The sequence below is a fragment of the Canis aureus genome, chromosome 31 (genome assembly GCF_053574225.1).
Source record: "Canis aureus isolate CA01 chromosome 31, VMU_Caureus_v.1.0, whole genome shotgun sequence".
Classification (NCBI taxonomy): domain Eukaryota; kingdom Metazoa; phylum Chordata; class Mammalia; order Carnivora; family Canidae; genus Canis; species Canis aureus.
In genome coordinates this window covers 15,572,398-15,584,327 of record NC_135641.1, presented here as the reverse complement: position 1 = coordinate 15,584,327, position 11,930 = coordinate 15,572,398, and the positions used below count along the sequence as shown (strand labels likewise).

The window sequence follows — 11,930 nt, the reverse complement described above, 5'->3', positions numbered from 1 at the left end:
AGTTTGCTGCGTTTACAGGGAGGAGGCTGCGCTGAGGGGCAGTCAGGCTTGGCGAGGCTGCGGCTTGGCCCCTCTCAGCTCCCTAGTCGGGGCCTGCCTGCACCGTGCAGAGCACACTGGCTCTCTGTGGCTCCCGCCAGGACAGCTTGGGAGGCACTGCTGGGTCCCTGGGTGCCACATCTGGCTGATGGCAGGACGGGTTTGGCAAAGCTCATCACAGTGCTCTTGCTCCAGCCATCGCCTGTACTCAGGAAGGTGGATGTTGCGACCGACTTCCATAGCATGGAAGACCCCCAAGGCTAAGCAAGCAGAGTGTCCTGGACACGCAGGGGTTGTTTCTCCCCAGCCCATAGGCTGGTCCACGATCCCTCAGCCTTTCCTTTGTCCTTGGTTCCTCATGGTTGCAAAATGGCTCCTGGAGCTCCCAATGTGGCCACATTGCCATCTGATGGCTAATTTTATGTGTTGACCTGGGTAGGTCATGGTGCCCATTTGTTGGGTCAAATATCAGTCTGGATGTTGCTGTGAAGGTAATTTTTAAGATGTAATTACCACTTAAACTAGTAGACTTCGAGTAAGACAGATTAGTCTTCGTACTATGGGCAGGCCTCATCCAATTGAAGGCCTTAAGAACAAAGACAAGTTTCCCAAGACTGTAATGTGGAAGTCCTGCCAAATTTCTGGCCTGCCAGTCTGCCCTTCACATTTTGAACTCAAGGCAGGCAACATCAACTCTTCCCTGAATTTCCAGCTTGCCAGCCTGCTCTACAGACTTCAGACCAACCCCATCATCACGTGAGCCATCTCCTTAAAATCTGTGTGCAGATTTATAAAAGCCAACATACACACTACAGGTTCTGGGTCTCCGGAACAGCCTGACTAACACAGCCCAGGTGGGCTAGAACCAGGTCATGAGGTCATGCGTCTGCATGGCAGGGCGGGTCGTTGGTCGTCTCAGTCTCAGGTGCCAGATGAAGGGCTGGGGTGCTCCATGCTCTCTGCCAGGGTCTGCAGTCCGGGTGTGGTGGGACCACAGGGGCCCAGCGTCCAAATTGTCCCCCCCTTCTAGGACCCGTGCCCAGGACAGTCCTGCATGTCCTTGTGGCCTCAAGAGATCACAGACTGCCAGGGCCCAGCATGCAGACCTGGATTGTCCCCGGCCTGTTCATGGCCCCTTGTCTTCTGAGGGCTCAGACAACTCAGGGAAAAAGCAAGCTTTTCTGTTATTTATTCATCCCTAAAATTCAATTTCTGTTCAATTGCACATGACCACACGAAGATGAGGTTGACACAATTTACAAATCTCTGTGCTCTCAGAGTTGAACTGCCCCCCATGCAGGCAGGTTAGAAGGATGATAGAACAATTTTAAGAAGAAAGGGGAAAATTCTTGATCGAGGTCGAGACTAATACCTAATTAAATCTGTTAGGTTTCTAGGCATGTAATAATTTACTTTTGTAAATAAAATAAAATACACAGGTAAACAGAAAATGTAAAGTTGATTTAGAACGGGATCACTGACAAACAGAAAACCCCAGAGCTCTAAACGAGGAGACAGTGCAGCCTTTATCAATTAGGGTCCGTGTTCTACACACAGAACTTGTCAATTAAAAGTCTGAGAAATCAGATGGCCTTCTTTACGTTTTCTTCTGAAGCAGAAGCAGGTATCTCAGTTTTTCACAGGTATTTTGGTTGGTCATGAGAAGAAATTATGGAAAAAGTCTCTCTCCTACAGTAGCAAACCCTGTGGAGATTAGATCTTGTGCAGCTAGACGCTCCATCTGGACCACCGGCTCGGGGGCTTCTGACCCATGTGCACAAGTTCCCCTCACTGAGGCCACTTCACTGGGTTTATGCAGATCAACAGTGTCCATTGAGAGCTACTCAGGCCAGGGTGGCCCTAGGGCTGTCAGTGGAGTGGCGGGGGATCCCTGCACCCCCGTGAGGGCCTCAGGGACGGAGAGTCAGGACACAGATCACAGAAGCCCATGTGCATCTTCAGCTGTTTGCATGGATCTCGTGTGTGTCTGGTGGATGGTGCCAGAGGGGCAGGTCTCAACCTGGGGGGCGGGGGAAGGCAGGTCCCAGCGGCAGCAGGGACTTGGGAGGGTGATGTCTGGGTCCCACGGCCCGCCCACATGGAGGTGGACATGGCAAGGCATGTAGGGAAGACAGGGGCCGGAGAGAGAGGGGCTGTGTGTTGCATCCGGGAGCGGTGCCCATGTTTCCAACTTGGAGTGTAGACGGGGAATCCAGACCCTGCCTGTGGGTGGTCTACCCTCAGCTCAGACATGCAGGGGGTGAGCGGGAAGCCACAGAGAACTCCTCAGGACCGGAGGTCGGCCTGCACTGGCACAGTGTCCAGGTTGGCGCCAGGCCCCTTCGCATGGGAGCCGCAGAACTGTGGTCCCAAGGTGGAGCTGAGCTCTGGAGACTCCCTGCAAGGATGGGAGATTTAAGGAGATGAGGGGCTGGTGTGGGGGCTGAGGGCAGGCAGCCCTGAGTGGCCAGCACCACGGCAGCAGCAGCCTCCTTGCTCCTGACATGGGGGCAGGGGGGTAGGGGGCTCCGTGCTGACCTCCAGGCCTCATGAACCATCCTCAGCAAAGGTGCCCGACCTCCTGCCAGCATCCTGACGTGTCTGGTCAGGGAGGGAGCTCAGTTCATCACCTCCTGCATTTATTCTGCTGGCTCAGTACACAAGCAAGGCCTGAGCTTGTCCATCGACCTCTGTGTGGCTCCGTGGCTCCATGGCTCCATGGTCGGTGGCTCCATGGCTCCGTGGTCGGTGGCTCCATGGCCCGTGGTCAGTGATCCATGGCCAGGCACGGCCGAGGGCGTCAGTGGGGCTGTTCTGTCCCAGTGTGGACACCATTCTGCTCCAGCTCCCACAGCTGAGCAGCAGGGAGGCAAGGATGCAGGTAGAGGGCTAGGGGTGGGTCCACTCGATGCAGACCTCAGACCCCTGGTCCCGGACCCCACAGGGGGCTATCTGGGCCTCAGTCCCCTCTCTCTTCTTCCCTAATTGTCCCATCTCCCAGGTGAGGATGAGTACAGGACCCCAGGCAGCCCGGCGCTTCATCCTTTGGAGGTTCCTCTGCAAGGCCTTTCCACACACCCACAGTTTGTTCACATTCTGTCTTACGGGGAAAGACGTGGGGGTATGTATCCTGCAGACCGAGACACTTCTTGCTCATTTTTTTTTCAGTTCTGAGGCCTAGGACATGATTTTTCTAGGAAGCATTCCGAGAGTTAGCTGGCACTGAGGGACGTCTATGGGATGACGCAGTGAGAAGGCAGTCATCCGCACATTGGGGTCGGAAGCCCCGGGGAAACCCACCTGGCTCTCGCCATGCAGCCTCCAGGATGGGGAGATGTGAACGTCTGCTGTTTAACCTCCCGATCTGGCCGAGCTAGCCAGGACACACGGTGACTTGTGAAGGGGCGGGACTACGGGCAGCTGCAGGAGCCTGGCGGCTGGCCTGAGCCTGGGCTGGGCTGGGGCTGTGCCCCCCCGAGCAGCTCTGGGGGCTCCCTCTACCCTCCAGCCAGAAGCACTGTAGCTGTGGGTAATCTCGGGCCATGGTGGCCACAGGCAGGGTTGCCATGAGCTCAGAACCAGCTGCGCCCGAGACCATCTGTCCACTGCTGTCTGTCCCAAGTTAGCCCCTGGGCCCTAAGGGGGCAGGTGTGGCTGCATGTACGCACATGTGTGTGTGTGCGTATATGGTACATGCTTGTGAGTGCGTGTGCACACACATGGGCGAGTGCCCGTGTATATGTGTGCACAACATGGGTGTCGTCTGTGTGCATTTTCCCAGGAGGAAGTGAGGACTCAGCTCTTGTGCCCCTCTCCCCTGGGGGCCAGCGTCTGGGGTCCCCGCATGGGGCAGGGTGTTGTCTCTGCTCCTGGGAGCCCTGGGGCGCCCGCTCTCCAGACCCGCGGAGGTATTAGGTTCGCTCTGCTGGCGGTAGCCAATTCCCCGCATCTCCTTGTTTCTCCTGAAAGAAAGCTTCTGTTTGGTTCTAATGAGTAGCTTTTCCTAAAGAGAAACAGTAATAACAGCACAAACGTAAGTGGGTTCTGTAAACTTGTAATCACACGTGTCAAACACCGGGCAGCGTTTTCCCTCTAAAATAGACGCGGTGGGAAATAACACGGCGCGGCACAGGCTCCGGTGTTTCCTCTGACAGAAGTTAATTCTAAACTAAGTATTCCCTGGAAGAAAAGCGGGGAAAACATTTTTACATGTCTATCATTTGTCCTCGGAGGACACAAAACAAATATGTTTTTTAACGCGTGACACCTGCATTATTCTGGTGGCCTCGGGCTATGTGCTCTTTCCAGTTTGCAGAATTGGAGAAGAAAACAGCTCTGCATGAGGGGGGAGCACACGGTGCAGGCTAATCATAACCACGCAGAGATCAGAGGCCCCGGCGCCCGGCCCGGCGAGGGAGAGGCCAGAGCAGCAAACAATGGGTGCCTATGCTGGTGTCCACGCGCCAGCACCCCTGGGCTGAGAGCTCTTTCCAGAGCTTCTAGAGATCTTCCGAAGATGCTTACATTTTGAAGGGAGCTCCTTGGAAAGGCACAGGGAGGTTTATCAGGGAGTCTGCTTCTGGAAAGACCCCACTGCAGAGCATCTGGTGCAGTGAGGTCCTGAGAAGCCCACGGCATTATCAGGACAGAGCCCCTTCCCTGAGTGGGTCCGAGCAGAGTGGACAGGTTGGGGGACCAGAGGCTGCTGGGCTACAGACCCTGGGCAATCTATCTGCACTGTCGGGTCCTCGCCCCCCGGGAAGTGAGCCCCGACAGCTGGCATTGCATAGTCAGGGCTGGAAGAGCCAGTTCTCAGAGGCACTTTTTCGAAGAGCGGGGTGCTGACATCCTGGGGTCACCTGTCCTGGCTCCCATTGCACCTCTGCAGCCCCTGCTTCCTCAGCCTGCATTAGCTTGATCTTGGGGGTCTCCTCTCCAACCTGGCCTCAGACATCCCCATCCTGGGTCTGGCCCAAGGCTGGCCCACATCTGCGCTTTCCAGGGTGTGGAGCTGTGGCCCTGGCAGGAGGGGCTCTGATTGGGGTTCAGCCTGGGAGGTCTCCTCTCTTTTCCCCAGGACTGCACCTCCATCACTGGCCCTGGGGCCACAGGTCTGGATCTCTGAGCCCTGAACCCCATTGTCATTTTGGGGAGACCCTGGGGGCCTTCTTGCTGGCCTCCAGTCCCCCTTCCACAGCCCACTCTGGGGGGAGGGGTCTGTCCTTCTAGGGCTGGGGGACCAGCTCAGGATGTAGATGGGCACCCTGGCCCATCACAGGACAGCCTGCACACCTGTGCTCCAGTCCTACACGTGGTTGGGGGCTGAGAGTCACCTGGGCCAGGGTTCCCCACTCCATCCCACCCCCTCTGGGGGCCTCGCAGCCTCCCTAGATTCTCTGCGGCTGCCTCTGGATCGCTGGGGTTTCCCACAACTGGGAGCAGGAGCTGGAGCTCCAACCTAACTGTGCTTACCCTCAGGTGGGAAGTGCGGACGACCTACTCAGGGAACTCTACGCAGGATCCGTCCAGGCCCCTGTCAAACCATGGCTTCTTCCCCAGGCCTTTCACCTGCCCTGACCTCGACCCCAGGAGGTGACCTGGGATGCCCCAGCTCTCTAAGGTTCCACACGGGTCCCACAGGGTCCCACATGGGTCCACATGGGTCCTACGGGGTCCCACATGGGTCCACATGGGTCCTATGGGGTCCCACATGGGTCCCACATGGGGTCCCACACGGGGCCCCACATGGGTCCCACGGGATCCCACATGGGGTCCCACATGGGGTCCCACATGGGTCCCACACAGGGTCCTACACTGGTCTCCACGGGTCCACGGGTCCCCACAGGGGTGGTGTGTTTGACGCTCTCCCTGTCTCCCGTGCACACACATGTAGTGTGACGGCGGGTCCAGGCACAGGGGACCCCTCCAAGCCGTGGCTCCCCACCACTGAGCTCCCTGGCCTGGAGAGGAGAGGACAGACTGCTGTGTCCCCAGTCCCAGGACAGCCACACCCAACCCCACCCAGACAGGGTGTGTGATCCCAGGTCCGGAAATGCCTGCTGGCCACGCAGGCAGCCTGAGGCCGGGAAGCCGGCAGCAGAGACCTTGTGGCAGCCCCAGCATGGCTTCCCGGCCACCTTCCTGAACACTCCCAAACCAGCAGCCCTGGGCAGTTGGGACTGCCCCCCGCAGACGCACCATGTGTGCACACCTCATACTGTGCACCCACATGCCTGTAGACACTGCACACGGACACTGCAGCCCATGTGTGTGTGCATATGTGTGTGCCACACCATGACACGTGTGCAAGCACACACACACACACTCTGCCCTTCTAGAGGAGACCCAGCGGCTCACTGCACACTCATCCATCGTTGAAGCTGTCCCTGCCCCTGGGATGGCTGTGTCCCCCAAGGTCCCCGCAGATGACAATAAGTAGTTAACGTGTGCGGGGCTGCATGCCCTGCGTCCCTGAAGGGCCCTGGAAAGGCCACGACTCCCACTAGCTCTGCTTATAACAAGTGTTTTACAATGAGGCTTTTAAAACAGTCACCCCTCATCTGTAGGTCATGGTGACCAGGGTCCCTCCTGCTGGTCCCGGCCCAGCATGGACAGGTGGGGTGAGGGAGGCCAGATTACTTATTAATAAGGGATTTTGGGGTCTCTGAGGCAGACTTTCATGAGTCTGGAGGCTCCAGGTTGGGCCCAGTGCGCCTGCTCCGTGGGTTAATGCACTCACCTATAAATAACGGTGGTGACAGGTCCCCTGTCAGCACTGCTGATGGACGGTCCCTTCTCCCGCCATTACAGCCTTGTGACTATGGGAAAATTAATTTAAGTGGTAGTTAATTTCTAATGAATTCCACTCAAGCGGTTAATGTGGTCCTCGGTGTTATGGTAACCTTCATGGATCATTGCATTATGTAAATAAATTCTACTTTACGCTGGTTTATTAAAAAAGAGAGTGAGATTGGGGAGTCTGACTAAATCCCGTCTGCACATGCCACAGCGCGTTCTCAGCAGGAGGACCCTTAAAAGGGGAAGAAATGAAAAATCCATCACGTGTTTTCCAGAATGCTGAGCTACTCACTTTCAGCGGCCCCGCTGACTACAATGCCCACTGTCGCGGCTCTGGATAAATATCTCCAAATTCACTTTGTTGTCGTATTACAATGAAAAGAGGAGAATTTTTGCCTTAAAATCCATGTAAAATCTATAATCAAACTTAAAGTGTCTTTTCTAAGAGCTCATCTGAGGACAAGGCCAGAAGTCCGCCCCTGTGGTCGGACGGGGAGAGGCCGTGGCGCTAGCGTGGACAAGGGCAGGAGGGAAGCGGTCCATGGGTGTGCAGGCGTCAGCCTGCCTTGGGGAAAGGCGTCCTCAGCTCTGGGGACAGTGGGGATGAACTCAGTGGGCTCCCCCCTGGGCTGGTGGGTGTGCCGGGGAGGCAAGACCCTGGGGTGCTCCGAATTTCTCAAGGACTCAGGCTAAGTATGCTTCTTGGCTTGGCCGCACGGCAGGACGGCACAGGCTGGGCGGCCCAGATGCCCGTGCATTTCTTGCAGCTCCGGAGGCTGGGAGTTGGGGCCTGTTCCCAGCCTGCAGACACCCCTGCTCCCTCTGCTCACCCAGGGCAGTGGGAAAGCTCTCCGTGTCCCTCGGGGTGATGTCAGACCACACACCACCCTGCCACCGTCGACACCAGCCCCTCCCAGAGCCTGCCTCAGGGTGTCACATGGGGTGGGGGCTCTAGCTTGTGAGTCTGGGGGGTGCAGACGCTCCAAGCACAGTGCTGTGTGCTCAGCAAGTGCACTTGCTTATCCCGCACCCCAGCCCGCTGGGCTTCCCGGGTTGTCCCCACAGTAGCCGGCTCGAGCTGGCTGTGGCCGGGGTCATGGCCCCTTCTGGAGAGACCCACACCTGGGCTCTTGGGCAACTCACCCTGAAATGTCCTCTCTGCCGGGGGGGAGGAGTGGCTCGGGGTCACCGTTGATGGCTCTCCTGCCGCTGAAGGTCCCCAGGGTGAGTGCCCCAGGACAGGGCTGCAGGGGGCGGGTGCCATCTGTGTGCTGAGGGGCGTGGCTAGCAGCAGCACCTGATTCTTGGTCCCCCCCCCCACCCTTGGCTCCTTGTGTGGGGCCAACCTGGGAGCTGTGAGGAACAGACTGTCCAGTGGGAGTCAGCCTGTGGGCAGGGCCAGGGCAGCCAGCACATTCAGGGGCCCCAGGGAGGAGCCGGCTCCCAGAACGTCGGGGACCCGCAGGGCTGCACCTTGTAGAGCTGGCTGGCAGGCCAGACGTACGGGTCAGGGCTAGCCTCACAGTCGTGATTGTGACTCTCAGGGCAGAGGGCGACTCCGCTGCAGTCTCAGGGCCACTCTCCTTGGAGAGAACTGCCTTTGCCCTGGACAGGCTTGCAGCCTCCCCCGAGGGCCTGCCCATCGCGAGGAGCCATATCTGGGACGGGCAGCACGGCGCCCCCGAGCCTCCCCAGCAGGCCACCTTGTGTCTCGGAGGACCCGATGGTGTCCTCCCCAGAATGTCCCTGGCTTGTATTCCACTCTGCCCACCGGAGCCTCTTGAGGCCATGGACCAGAGGTCCCTCCATCTGTCTGCTCTGCAGCGACCCCGACTGTGCCCCACACCCAGGGAGCTGGGCAGCCCCGCAGCATCCGCACAGCTCACAGGATGCACCCGGCAGGTGCCCTACAACAAGAATGCTGGCAGGGAGCCTGTTCCACCTGCAGACGTGTCCGCTCTTATTGGCTGCCAGTGTCAGTCCCAGGAAAGGGCCCAGTCAGGATGTCAGCCGCTGCTTGATGCAGGGTGTGGGTGGGGACCTCCCCCGGACATTCGGGTCTGGGTCAGCTGCCCCATGGCCCGCTGGCAGCCGGAGCTGAGCACCCTGAGAAGACCTCGGGCCGGAGCCTCCCCCTCATAGGCCCTAAAGCCCCGCCCAGGGCAGGATGCAGAGGAGCCTGTGCATCTGCTTCACAGGGTCGTGGGGTCAAGCCCGAGGCTGTGCATGGAGCCTCCCTCCCGAGAGAAAGCAGAATGGGTGGGCTGGATATGCACACCCCCAGCCTCACCTGTGCATCTCTGTCCTCTCTCTGCCCGCCGCCCAGTAACCTGACAGTGATGCCATGGCTCCCACGTCAGCCCCTTTCAGGCCTGGCTCTGTTGTCAGCCCGGGTCCCAATTCGCAGGGAACCGAGGGAAAGACAGTCAGACGGCAGAATCAGAGATGGCGGCTGGCAGCTGGGACTTACGGATCTGTGCCCACCCCCGTGACAGGTGAACTCACCTCTGTGTCATCTGAGAAGGGGGCATTTGGAGAACAGAGGGAGTCTGGAAAACCCTGGCCAGAAAAAGAGCAGAGAAGCCCAGAGCAGGTTTAGGCCTTGGAGGGGGCAGGGAGGGCAAGGGAGGCCGAGGAGGAGGCCCACCGAGGATGGGTGGGCATCTGGTTTGTCCTCCAGCCTTTCCCTGCCTGACTGCCTGGAATGTTGGTTGTGGTAGCTGGGGCTCCAGCCACCGCCTTGTGCCAAGTGGTGCATGGAAACCAAGCACCTGGAACTGTTGGTGAGAGACAGGACAGGAAGAGACCAGGCGTGGACAGCTGTTGTAACAGCTCCCAGTGCCTTCCCATGGCCTTCCTCCACAGACAAGGGCAGTACACCGAGTATTCTGGGTAAACCACTACGAGTTCCAGCCCATCTCCTGCGGCGCACAGAATATATAGCTGACTACACATCTTCAGGTGATCAAGCAGGACTCTTCTAATGCACGAATCCATACACGCACCGTGTGTTTAGTATAGTATATGGTGCAAAATAAAAGTGTAATAAATATTTGAGTGAGCAGATAAATAAATGAAGATTCACAACTTTTGATTCACTGAGCAGAAAAGACTCCATCTGTTATTCTATCTCCAACAACACAGTAGGTAATCAAACTGATAGAAGTTGCCAGTAAACAAGTATGGCTTAGTTTTGCAAGAAGTGATCCCATGCCTAAGAAACACTGTACCTGAGACAGAGGCTGAGGACAAAGCCACACACCGGAATGCGGGGACAGCAGCTGACCTGCTAGGACTCTGCACAGGATTTAGCCTGTGTTGTACGCTGGCATTGCTGCGTAAGGGAAGACACGCATCGAGCCCCCAAATCCTTCATGCTGTGGCCAAAGGGGGAAACGAGTCTGAAGCCCACATGTGGGAGCTGCCTGGCTGGACACCAGAGGCACCAGGGCAGTTCTCTGGCAGCTCTGCTTCTGAATATCAACACAGCCGAGGTCTGCGTCTCACGCAATGCAAAACAGCTCTTTGTTCTTTTGTTCACGCTTCTTAAGAAAAAGAAAACTGGCACATTTGGAGGGAAAAAAATGACTGACCTCTAAGTGGGAATCACAACCACTAATTACAAATGGCTAAAGGGTCAAAATGCTTTATTCATCAGAAAAGGAGACAGGAAATAAACATTTGTACAGATGCAGAAAGATGCCCTACATCAGAAACAAGGCTCACACATTCCTCTCCCAATCTGCCGAGGAAACCAGAGGCCAAGGTGCCTGGGACAGGAAAAGGGACACGGGCACCCTGTGCAGCGTGTTCTCAGGTCTGGGTGGGCATGCAGAACAGGAAGAGGGCAGGGGTCACAGGGATTCGCTTGGGCATTCACCCTCCTAAGGCCATCTTGCCCACTTCCGGGGACAGGCCTGGGCCTGGAGTTTAAGAGTAAGGCAAACACCACATCGTCAGGCATGTTTTGCATTTTGAACAGTGCAGATACATGATCTATTAGCAATGACTTCACATCACTTTCAAAAATAGTCTGTATTCCCTTGTAGAGGATTGAATCGTGTGCTCGGTGAATTTCTGTCTACCCCAAACCTCAGGGTGTCACTTTATTTGAAATAGGGTCTTTGCAGATTGTAATTAAGGATCTTGAGATGAAATCACAAGGAGAATAAAGTTTCATTGCCTTAAGCCAAGTCTGGTAATTTGTTATGGGAGGAACCAATCCACTATCAACTTTCCCTGGGTCACCGCGGCCTCTGGTAAGGCCACCCTGGAAGTCCAAGCAATGAACCACATCAACTAGTGTCCATCTTACATTTGTACCCATTTGTGGCAAAGAAGAGTGGGCTGGCCCACTGCGTGATGTGGCCTGCTGCCCACCTGGCCACTCAGATGGACGAGGGAGCTGCCGACAGTTACTCTGTTAGATGCTTTTATAAACACAAGACGGATGTGCCCTTCACATTCTTCCCAAAGTAGTGTTTTACCACCCTGAGAAGACAGGTTCAATGAGCTGTTAAAGACTTTAAAATTTAAATTTACGGAAAACACATCATTTCAAGATGTATTTATTTATTTGGTTTTAAAAGATTTTATTTATTTATTTATTTATTTATTTATTTATTTATTTATTTATTTATTTTAAAAGATTTTGTTTATTCATGAGAGACAGAGAGAGGCAGAGACATAAGCAGACAGAGGAGAAGCAGGCTCCATGCAAGGAGCTTGATGTGGGACTCGATCCCAGAACTCCAGGATCAGGCCCTGAGCTGAAGGCAGATGCTCAACCACTGAGCCACTGAGGTGTCCCAGATTTTATTTATTTATTCATGAGAGACACAGAGAGAGGCGGAGACACAAGCAAAGTGAGAAGCAGGCTCCCTGCGGGGACCCCGATGCAGTACTCAATCCCAGGACCCCGGGGTCACGGCCTGAGCCAAGGGCAGATGCTCAATCACTGGGCAACGCAGGTGACCCCTCATTTCAATATTTAAACTTTGCAACAATGACAAAAAGCCAAACGGCCTGAGTACAGGAAGGACCAGGTTCTACTTGGAAGCATCCAGACAATCAGGTGTTTCTGAACAGCATGC

At 56.0% G+C, this 11,930-nt stretch overlaps 1 long non-coding RNA gene across 1 annotated transcript; it reads right to left on the bottom strand.

The window, feature by feature from the left end:
• Window positions 1–4,102: 4,102 nt before the first annotated feature.
• Window positions 4,103–8,293, bottom strand: LOC144302197 (uncharacterized). The gene is made up of 3 exons (XR_013369044.1): window positions 7,981–8,293; window positions 6,779–6,857; window positions 4,103–4,218 (listed from the first exon to the last, which is right to left on the bottom strand). It is a non-coding gene; the product is annotated as an uncharacterized LOC144302197 (long non-coding RNA).
• Between the last annotated feature and the right edge of the window lie 3,637 nt (window positions 8,294–11,930).